General features: G+C 45.3%; 1 protein-coding gene across 2 annotated transcripts in view; it reads left to right on the top strand.

Moving 5' to 3' along the window:
• The first annotated feature begins 6,574 nt into the window (after positions 1 to 6,574).
• Positions 6,575 to 11,830, top strand: part of ROPN1 (rhophilin associated tail protein 1) — a 28,309-nt gene continuing 23,053 nt past the window's right edge. For both annotated transcript variants that reach the window (XM_059388005.1, XM_059388004.1), the window contains exon 1: positions 6,575 to 6,719. The gene's annotated coding sequence lies outside the window, so the exon portion shown is untranslated. The remainder of the gene's footprint in view (positions 6,720 to 11,830) is intronic.

Below are 11,830 nucleotides of genomic sequence, written 5' to 3'. Positions count from 1 at the left end.
GCAGGGACTGGCAACAGTGGGAAGTCATTGCCACCATTGGCCTGAAGGCATAAGGCAAGGATGGTGTCTCTGGAGCCCCACAAGGGTGGGGACAATAGAAGAGGAGATGCTCTAAGTGAGCTGAAGCTGTAGACGGACAGGAAGCTCAGGTTGAGTTTGGGAAGCAAAGACCCAACATGCAGTCACCTGCAGATACCTCCCACAGGCCAATCCCAGCCAGGAACTGGAGGGCAAAGGAGCCAGGAGACACAGTCCTGGGGCATAGATAAGGAGAGAGAAGAGCAGAGTTTGGATCCAGAGGGACTAACCCAGCTTACAAGCTGGACAACATGCTACAAGCTTTAAGAGAAAGGGGAGATTTCTTGCCATAGAAGGGGAAGGGCATCTGAGGCAGAGGAAGCCAGGCATATATATAGGAAATGGGAATTTTTAAATTTTTTTTCTCACGGGAAGTAATGTATATAAAGTGCATTTTCTTAAGAAGAGTTAGGCTATAACATTCAGGAAACATGGAGGAATGGACACAAAGCAGGGTTTCTCTGTCTCAGCACTATTGACATTTGGGGCTGGATGAGGCTTTGTTTGGGGACTTCTCTGAGCACTGTAGGATCTTTAGCAATATCCCTGGCCTCTACCCCCAGATGCTGGCACCCACTCCCCGGTGTGGTAACCGGAGTTACTTTCAGACACTGACCAATGTCTCCTGGGGGGCACAAAATTGCCCCTAACTGAGAATCACTGGGGGAGGAGAGGAAAGAGAGTTAAGAAGGTAGAAAACTATGGAAACAGTGCAGACAGGAGACACTAAGGGCTTGGAACCAGTGTGGCTCAGTGATGTTGACAAGGAAAGGACCAATGCCACAGACCCCGTGTAGGGGAAGCAGACAGGCTGCATGAGGAGGGCAGAGGGGGTGGCGGAAAGTGACTTTGGTTTGTAGCCTGGATAACAAGGAGGATGATGTCTCTACTGGCAGAGCTAGGAATGTGTGAGGCTGGCCTTGGGGAAGGATGATGTCTTCTGTGAACTTGTTTGAAGGAAGCCTGGGGCGTTTAGACAAGGGACTAAGTTGAGAAGGGAGGCTGGGACTGGAGGTGCGAATTTGAGTCATCTACAGGCTTCTCTCCTCCTATGGATAGAAGTTCTCTGGGAGGAAGGTGGAGAAGCCAACCACTGAAGTTTTCTTTTTCTTTTTCTTTTTCTTTTTTTTTTTGGCGAGGGACATGGTGATGTGCATATTTAGAATAAAGTTAGATGGAAATAGCAGGCACCAGAGGCAGGAAAACCAGGCAGTTTTCTGTGGGGAAGGCAGTTCAGCCTGTCCCTCTCACCAGCCCATCCACCCCAGGGATATGTCTACCACAAGAGATCTCCTTTCTCTAATGTGGGAGCAGTCCTGAGGAGAATCAACAGTGCCACAGAAGCCACAAATGTCAAGACAAGAGTGGAGCCTTTTCCACCCCCTGCTCCCACAGAGTTAACAGTCCTTTATCTTCTTAAATCCTGAAAGAAGTCGACTTTGATTAGGTGGACATTTTCACTGACATGGACCAGTTTGTTCTTCCTAAGTGAGGAAGTGTTGTTCCCCTAGAGTCCTGAGGGAAAGTTTACACACAGAGGCAGCCAGAAGACCCGAGGATCCAGACCAACAAAGGGTAGCCATACTTCTCTGTCAGACCTTCTCTCTGAAGAAAGATGGTGGACCTTCATGTGTTTTTTCCCCCTCACAAAGATACAGTTTGTGGTAAGCAGAATTTAAGATGGTCCTCAAGATTCTAGCCCCTAGTGTACACCCTTTATATAATCCCACCCCTTTGAGTATGGGGTGGACTATCAATCCCAGGATTAAGATTATGTGGCAAAAGGGAATTTCCAAATGTAATTAAGGTCTCTAATTAGTTGACTTTGGATTTCTCAAAAAGGATATTGTCCTGGGCCAGCCTGACCTGATCCGCTGAGACTTTAAAACCAACTGAAAGAAAGCAAACAGCCATGTTGTGAGCTCTCATGAAAGAACTGCATTTCTGGGACCAGAGGGAGGTTTGTAGGAGCTGAAAGTGATTCCTAGCCAACAACAAACAAGAAGACAGGACTTCAGTCCTATAACAACAAGGAACTGAATTCTTCCGACAATCGGTGAGTGTGAAAAAGAACACCAAGCCTCCTGCAAGCTCATAGCCCCAGCCAATACTTATATTTTAGCCTGGTGAGACCCTTAGAAGAGGGTCCTGCCCTGGGGGCACTGAGACCATACATATGTGTTGTTTTAGCTACTATGTTTGTGGTAATTTGTTATGTAGCAAGAGAACAGTAATATATAAATGAAGAGAGACTATGTCCACAGGGTGGCCTGGCTCCATGAGGAGACTGAAAACCACACCACACAGCTGAGCTCCATAAGTATGGGGGACCTGGGAGGACTGGTGGCGGTGTGACCCTTGCTGTTCCCTGGTCCCAGCTTCCCCATGACCCTAGCAGGCCATAACTCATTTCCTCCTAGGAAATGGCCAACTCAAGATCTGAAAAAGTGAACCGCAAGATAAGCCACACAGGATAGGCAGAACTTACCATCTGAGCTGAGATGGCCATGGCCCTAAGGCAGGTCAGGAATCCTACCCCTGGTGCCAGATCCATCCCTTCCTTGGCCAAGTATAACTTTAGCCCCTCAGATACTGAGCTAGCAAAGCTGAACAGACACTGATGTATCACTTTTCAGGAGGGCCTTTTAGAAGCAGGAAGGAGAAGGAAGAAAGGTGGAAGAAAAAAAGAATTTTATTCAGCAAACAAATATTTATAGGGTTCATTACATGTGTAGCCCTATCCTAGGCTATCCTAGGCCCCAGCAACAGACAGTGAATAAAACAAAAACCCATGCACTCCAGTGAGAGAATATAGACCAATTAATAAAACAAAAATTGGGGGTACCTGGGTGGCTCAGTCATTAAGCATCTGCTTTTGGCTCAGGTCGTGATCCCAGGGTCCTGGGATCAAGACCCACATCAGGCTCCCTGCTCAGAGGGAAGCCTGCTTCTCTCCCAATCCCCTACTTGTGTTGTGTTTCTCTCATTCAAATAAATAAATCTTTAAAAAATAAAACAAAAATTTAAAAATATAGTATGGAGTGATACTGAAGCAGAGGAGGAGCTGGAAGGGTGTAGGGTTTAGAAAGGGATATCAGGAGTAGAGTTTGGAGGGGTGCCTGGGTGGGTCAGTTGGTTAAACATCTGCCTTGGGCTCAGGTCATGACCTCTGGGTCCTGGGATTGAGCCCTGCAACTGGCTCCTGCTCAGTGGGGAGTCTGCTTTGCCCTCTGTGCTCTCCCCCTCCCTAATAAATAAAATCTTTTTTTTTAAAAGGGTATAATTTGGGACATATTAAGTGTGAGAACTCTATTGGACACTCAGTGATGTTATCAAGTAGAGAATGGGATGTTCTAGTGTGGAGCATGGGGAAAAATTGGGGCTGGAGATATAAATTTAGTATCTAAAACACAAGACCAGATGAGATTAAAAAAAGGAGTACATGTGGATAAAGAAGAAGTCCAAGGGTAAATCCTGCAACTCTCTGACGTTAAGGTATCACAGAGAGAAGAATGAATCAGGGTCAGAGATCAGACTCCTATAACAAAATACCACAGACTGGGGGGCTTAATCAATAGACATTAATTTCCCACAGTTCTAGAGGCTGGAAGTTCAAGATCAAAGTTCTGGCAGCATGGTTCCTGGAAGGGCCCTTATCAAGATTTGCAGAGAGCCACTGTCCTGCTGTATCCTCACATGTCAGAGAGAGCAAGCTCTGATCTCTCTGCCTAAAAGGACACTAAGACCATCATAGGGACTCCACTCCCACGACCTCATCTAAACCTAATTACCTCCCAAAAGTCCTCCTGACAAATACCATCACACTGGGGCTTAGGGCTTTAGCATATGCATTTGGGAGAGGGAGCACAAACATAGAGTCCTCAACAACTAGCTTAAGAGACGAAAAGGAAGAGGCAGTGAGAAAGGAGCAAAACCGAGAGTGTGTGATGTCCTAGAAAGGGTTTCAAGGATTAGAGACTGATCATCAGGGTTAAGTGTTGCTGACGGTTGAGTTGAGGCTAAGAGATAATCTTCGATTTAACATCATGTCATTTTGGGATCTTGACAAGAATAGTCTCAGTGAGTGATGAGACTGAGAGCCTGATTCAGGTAGATTCAAGAGAGACTGGAAAGAGAAATTAGAGGCAGCAAGTGCAGACAACTCTTTAAACGAGCTTTGCAGTAAAGGGGAGTAGAGCAGTGGGGTAAAGCTGCCGGGGAATATGATGGGAGAAATTAGAGCATACCTGGACATTGATGTGAATGAAGGGAAAATGAAATCATGAAAATGTATACAGTCAATTCTCAATTACACAAGAAAATAGAAATAGTGTGACCCATTTGATGAGTTTACATAGATTTTAATAAATAGCTGAAACATAAGAGAGAACATATAAATTCTGAAGCACAATGAACACCCACAAAACCACCAATCTCACCAAGAACCGGACCACCACCAACCATTTCCATTTATGGGCTCCTTGCTCTCCCACCCTAGGCCTCTCAAAAGAAAGCAGCTTCCTGAATTTTGTGGTTATCATTTCCTGTAAAGTCATATTCTCTTCACCATAATCTGTTGCATTTATTACTAATAGATCAAGGATGACCTCACCTTTGTCCCTCAACCTACCTTCGGCAGACATCAGATCACCTTGGTCAGTATCACAAAATTCCTGCCACACTAAAAGTCCATTTCTCATCTTATCTCCAGCAGGCCACTGCTTTACCAGAAACACTCCTTCTTTAACATGAAGATCATTATTATTCATTCCTCTCTGTATAACGTCCTCCACATGAAAGCAGGAAGAGATAAGCACAACTTCTTCCCTCCTATGACACAGAATGGACCCCACTGGGGTCTTTTTCTCCTGGAAGAGGCCCCTGCAGCACTCAAACCTCCAGCCTTGCCCTAGTCCTAAGGCAGATGCCAATGCCTGGTAGACCGTTCATACAAGCTCAGGAAGACAGGTGATGGCCAGTGGTTAGGTTCCTTTTATCCCCAAATCAGCTATGGGCAAATGGCCATCCCCAGATCAGCCAGGACTCTCCAGGTATACAAAGAGGACCTGCAAAACTTTGACAAATGCCAACAGACTGAGCCCTTCACAAATGGATGACCGCAGGTTCTGAAAAGCCTTCTGCATACATAAGCCAAACACCCAGCCTCCATGTCTACTCGCTGATGCTTGAAATTGCTTTAAGGAGAGACAACGGCTTTCATCTCACAACTGGAGAAAGCTTTGAAGGCCCTGGATGAACTAACTCAATGATTTAGACTAGCACACACTAGTGTGTAAAAGGACTGAAAGACCTGATGATGCAAGGGCCACTTTAAAAATGAGTGTTAAGTGACAACAGCTGTAGCAGGAAAAGATGGGGCTTTTCTTGCCTCCTTGGGAGCTTTAAAAAAAATCTTGAAATCAGAAGACCTGGAATCAAATTTGTCCCTACTGCCAGCTGTTGACCATAGTCAAGTTACTCAAATTTAAGTTTTGAACCTATTTTTTATTTTTAACCTTGTTGCTTTTTGTTTTGTTTTGTTTTGTTTTTTAAGTAGACTCTAGGCCCAGCAAGGAGCCCAATGCAGCAGGACTTAAGGCATGACCCTGAGATCAAGACCTCAGAGGAGAAGAACACCTCACGAACTGAGCCACCCAGGCGCCCAGAACCTATTTCTTATTTCTAAAGTGAAGGTTAATACCTACCTCCAGAGTTACTGTGTGAGACTTTAATGCCATGCTTCTTGGTGAATATCTTCCTTCTTTCCCTGTGGCCTCAGGCATCTCGAGCTCTGTGGATTCCACACTAACTCTGTCCCGTTTTAGCATCATAGAGATTAAGAGAGGGGAATCTGGAACCATGCAACGTGGTTCACATCCTAACTCTACCACTTCCTGTAATCTTAGGCAACTTACTTGACCTCTCTGTGCCTTCTCCTCACCTGTAAATACGGAGATCGTAATAGCACTTGCCTCACGGGGAGATTTTAAGAGTTAATACGTGTTATGCACTTAGGAATCATTTGGGCACACACACAAAAGCACTGCAAATGCTGGCTACTATTATTCGCCTGCCTCCTCCTCACCTGCCCACTTCCACTCTCTAATATACAAAGCCCACTGTAAACTGCCACTTTGCCAAAGCCCATTGTAAATCCCCCAGGTTTCCTAACGCCCCCGCCCTAACCTTAAACAACCAGGCCATCCGGTCCTCCCACCCCGAGCAAAACCCCGACAGTTCCCGGTGGGTTCGAACATTCCGCAACCCAGTCTCTGCGGGAAGCCCTAGGAAGTAGGGTGGGAGGGAACAAGGAGGGACGGGGCGGGGCGTGACGGGGTGGGGCGGGGCGGGGGGGCGGCTCTGTGACGTCGCGCCCGGGCCCCACCCCCGCGGTTGCCAGGCAGCGCGGCCCGCGTCCAGGTTGCCAGGCGAAGGCCAAGAGCTAACAAAGCCCGATTGGTCCCACCCCACCTCCCCGGTCCCTTGAGCCCGAAGCCGGTACCGTCTTTCCCCGCCCGGGTTCTGCGGCTCTCCCCTCCGCCAAGGGTGCGTGGGACTAGCTCTGTCCCCACACCTCCTGCCTGAGGCCAGACGCGAGGTGTCGCCTCGTATCAGACAGCCGGTTTGGGAGCGAGCCTCAGGTAGCTACCCTAGAGGGGAAGTGGATGGAGGGAAGTGCTCTGAGCGCCTCCAGGGCTGCGCGGGTCTGAGGGAAGAGTCCTGCCCTTGGGCCCATCTGGATTCTGAAGCCCTCTTTGTTCACAGAGCAAGAGAAGAGGGCTGTGATCTTTAAGAGAATGTGATCATGGGTGATTATTGCTCTCTGCCCAAAGTATGTATTTTGTTCCCAAAGCCACTGTTTTATGATTTCTTGCACAGAGGGCAGTGATTTGAAACCAGAACAGAATCTGGGATCAGAGCCTCCTCCAGACTAGCGAAACCACCTTTTCCCCCCATATTTAGGGGGGGATTTTCGTGAGGATTAATGGGTGTGAGTAAAACTTTAACAGCTGCTATCAATCATTCATTTTCCTAATATCTATTGATCACTGACTGTGTTCCAGGCTAGGCATTGGGGATTCCATAGTGAGCAGAAACTGACTGTCCCTACCTTCAAGTTAAGTCTTTTGGTGGTGGCAGATGCTAATTGAAGAATGATACAAATACTGTAAAATTAGAGCTGAGCTACGTGCTGCCAAGGAGAGGTAGGTAAGTGGTGCTCTGAGAAGGTGTAATGGAACTGACAGGTCAGAGAAAGCTGTGCTGAAAAAGGCAAAAAAAAAAGAAAAAACAAAAAAACAAAAAAGGCAAAAAGTGGGAGGTTCATTTCATGCAAGGATAACCATGTGTCTAAAACCCACCATCTCCTATTCCAAGCCCAAACAAGTTTATACAATTGCCTGGTCCTTAGATCCAAGAGCTGTTCATAGCAACTGCCTCTGAGATTCTGGTGTTGGAGGCTTTTATACATGTAACTACAGCCTTTCGTTATTATAACTGAAGCTCTATATAGCCTACACCAATAAAACCAAAAAAAGCAATTCCAGGACCAAATCTATACTACATATTTGATAAAACCTATATTCTTCAGCATCCAACACATATGTGTTGACCTGTCATTCTATATTGGGAGTCCTGTAGGCTTCACGAAAAAAAGGAAATCTGTTGAATTTTAAAGAGTTGTGGGGGCCTGGGATAAATAAATGAGAAGACCTACCCTCCTGAGAGCTTTAAGAGTAGAAAAGCACTTTATTTTTTTTAAAGATTTTATTTATTTGACAGAGAGAGAGAGATCATAAGTAGGCAGAGAGGCAGGAAGGAGGGGGGAAGAGGCTCCCTGCTGAGCAGAGAGCAGGATGCAGGGCTGGATCCCAAGACCCAGATCATTACCTGAGCCAAGGGCAGATGCTCAACCCATTGAGCCACCTAGGAGCCCCAGAAAAGCACTTTATAAAACATTAGAATCATGGACTATTAAGACAGAATGGGCCTTTCCTCACTTCTTTTATCTGATGTGAACAGTCTATATTGCTCAAAGGCAGAAAAGTTGGGTTTTGGTGCCTCTTCAACCTAAGGAATCTGTGATTCTAACTAAGTCTCTGTGGTTCAAAAGTACATGGAACTCCTGAGAGTAAAAAGGAACATGGCAGGAAAATCTGACTTGCTCCTCCTCCTGTGTTTTCCATTTGCACCACAGTGTCACCATCTATATAGTGGGGAGTCAACCTATACTCCTTTTCCTCTTCCCACAGTGGTTACCAAGTCCTATTACTCCTGCCTCTCTTATCCCTCCCCACTGCACCCCCTAAAAGACAATGAGGTTCTCAAGAGTTGTTGCCAAAACTGCTGCCATATTCTTTTAACCAGATGCACTGCCGAAAGTTTCACTCCACTCCCCTCAGCCCATCTATGCAGGTGTTGATGAATCAGTGTGTGTTCCAGAGTCCAAGAGAGAGAAATAATATACAAGTTTTACCAGGAAACTTCAACATAAAGAATTTTTAACTACAATGGGATTGGAGTAATGGAAGATTGGCTAGCAAGCTGTAAAGAGAGATCTAAAGTGTACAGGTATACTAACATAAGGAGCAACCACTACCCCTGAGACAGATCACCCAAGAAGGAGCTGACCTCCCACGAGCCTGTCAATAAGTGTGTGGTCAGGGTTCATGAGGTGCCAGGCAGGCAAAAATCCACAGTCTAGAATCCCAAAGAAGCCATTTATGAAAAGAACATGAACATGGGTGATTGTTGCTCTTTGCCACTGAGTTTGGGCAGAGAGGGGCCAAGGGAAGCTGGTGGCCATTGGGCATTGCTAGCTGCATGCAGGGTACCTTTGGAGCGGAGCAGCAGTAAATTAGTAACTGGCTTATCAAGCTAACACTCAAATCTGATTGTGTGACTCTAGTGCTTAAATCTTCCAGTGGCTCTCTACTGCCTTCAAGATAAAGTTCTCAAGCCTTAGCACAGCATACAAGGCCTTCTATATTCTTGTCTTGGGTTCTAGTTCCAGGCCAAGGTACAATTACTCCACTTCTGCCACCCTAATTCTCTATAATCACTCCCAGTCCCCTGAATTCTCCACGCGCTCTGATGCCTCCACACCTTTGTCTAAGGAGTCTGGCCACAAATAAATTCCCTCCATGCTTTCATCAGTAAACAGATGCTTACTGAGTACCTATTATATACCTGGCACTTTTCTGGGGACTGAGAATACAGCAATGAGCAAACCAGGTTTCCCCAAGTCTCTGTTCAATATCATTATTCTTACGTATTTTCCGATGACATTCTCCGACCAGCCAGTGTTAGATGTCTTATCTGGGAGATTCTGTTTTCCTATAGCTAGGACAGCATTTTTAACACTTGTCTTATTTTATTTTATTATTATTTTTTTAGATTTTATTTGTTTATATGACAGAGATCACAAGTAGGCAGAGAGGCAGGGGGATGCAGGCTCCCTGCTGAGCAGAGACCCTGATATGGGGCTCCATCCCAGGACTCTGAGATCATGACCTGAGCCAAAGGCAGAGGCTTAACCCACTGAGCCACCCAGGCACCCCAACACTTGTCCTATTTTAATCACTTAGTTTTCTATCTGTCTCTTCTAGCCTAAGAGCTCTCTGACGGCAGGGTGTATGACTCATTTATTTCTGTATTCCAGTAATCAGCACTAGTCCTGATACATAAGGTTTTATTGGATTAATTACTTGCTCAGGATCACATAATTAGTCAAAAACAGGCCCAGGACCAGAATCCTGGCCTCTGATCTAATAGCCAGGAGTTCTTCTTCACTAACATTTGCTCTGCTCTGTGGGTGTTACAGCTCACCTCGCTGTGTAGGACAGTTTGTGTTGGAAGAGACAAGTACAGTGTTGAACATAATCAGGAATGGTTAAGGAAACAAAAAAAAAATCCTAGACTTCTCCTTTTTTAAAAGATTTTATTTATGTGAGATAGAGTGAGAGATAGAGAGCACAAGCAGACAGAGCAGCAGAGGCAGAGGGAGAAGCAGGTTCTCCACTGAGCAGGGAGCCCAATTGGGGGCTTGATCCTAGAACCCCAGAATCATGACCTGAGCCAAAGACAGATGCTTAACTGACTGAGCCATGCAGGAGTCCCAATAGCCCTCTCTTCATATTGAAAACTATAGTGCATTCCCTCCGAGCCCTCTCATATTGGAGTTTCTGAATCATAGGAATGTTATAATGAAGTCAGAAGTTCAAAGGACAAGTAAAAGGAGGAAAATGATGTGAGGATATTCTGATGTTTCACCCTGAAAAAATGAAGCCTAATAAACTAATTAAAGACAGTATTAAGGTGGCCCCAGGTTTGTACACCAGATCCCCATATTAGGGGACGTGTTGCACAACTTTTGGGAACACAGTCAATATGGCAGTCGGTAAATGGTGTCCCTGGGCTTGTGGACCATGATATGAACATGGGGATTTAAAATAGGAGCATGTTTAAGTTAAGATAAATGAAAAGGGATACCTGTTCACTTGTGAAATAATAAATATGTGGAACTCATATAATTTCCAAGAGTGGTATTAGCATGATATATAAGCAATTTTGATAAATTTGCTGCTAACAAAGCCAAAAACCCCTGCTCAACAAAAAAGGACAAGGTCAGGGAGGACAGCTCTTAGCAATATTGCTGTTGGCATCTAGTGCTAGGTTGGCTTGACTGTGGATTAAGCGCAGAATAGAAAATGATCCACATTTCCGTGAAATAAAGTTGGAGAGGCAAAGCTAATATGAATAAGATGAATTGTGGCGAACTTGGAAGTCAGACAAGACATCATTTTGATGAGAAAAGAACTGAAGATCCTCTAAAGGTGTTTGAGAGTGATGTGATAATATGAGTGGCAAAGACATGTTACCTGGGAAAAGTAAGCCTCAGTTTCCTGGCATTGGGAAAACTATTATACTATTAGAACCTTCCCACCCATAGGGTGTTGTGAAGATTAAATGAGATAGTGAACGAACAATGAATGACTGCTCATAGGCCTTTCTTATTCTGTCCATCCTTCCATTCTTTGCAACTGTATGGAACATAGTTGGACTAATTACCATATTTTCAGGACAAAACATTAGGACATACTCTGGCAAATAATTTTTGTTCTGCTTCAATGTGCTAAAAATATACTTTTCATGACGCAAAGGGGAATAACCAGGATTTAGGGAGACAGCAGGACATAAGGAGACGAGGGTTGTCCTAGAGAAAATCCATGTGTCAGTGCATTATTATTTAGGGAGAAGGAGGCAGTAAGACGTACCATGGAGAGAGCAATGGTATATGTAGACCCAGATTCTTGCATCTGCTCCGACATAAACTGTTACCCTATGCCAGTCACTCCACTTCTCTGTACATGAGTTCTCTTGTTTGTAAACAATGTAAGTCAAACTCTTCCTTTATTTATTTTAAAGATTATTTATTTATTTGACAGAATGAGAGAGAGAGGTAGCGAGAGAGAGCAGGAACAGTGGGGAGAGGAAGAAGCAGGCTCCCTGCTGAGCAGGGAGCCCAACCCAGGGCTGGATCCTGGGACGCTGGGATCATGACCTGAGCCGAAGACAGATGTTTAACTGTCTGAGCCACGCAGGCGCCCCAAACCCCTTCCTTTTTAAAAAGGTGTTCCTTTTTCTTTTCCTAACAGGCAGTTTTCTTTTAAAAAGCTCATCAAGAGGCACCTGGGTGGCTCAGTGGGTTAAGCCTCTGCCTTAGGCTCAGGTCACGGTCTCAGAGTCCTGG

This window comes from Mustela nigripes, chromosome 2, assembly GCF_022355385.1.
Source record: "Mustela nigripes isolate SB6536 chromosome 2, MUSNIG.SB6536, whole genome shotgun sequence".
NCBI lineage: Eukaryota > Metazoa > Chordata > Mammalia > Carnivora > Mustelidae > Mustela > Mustela nigripes.
This window is presented reverse-complemented; position numbering and strand designations above follow the sequence as displayed.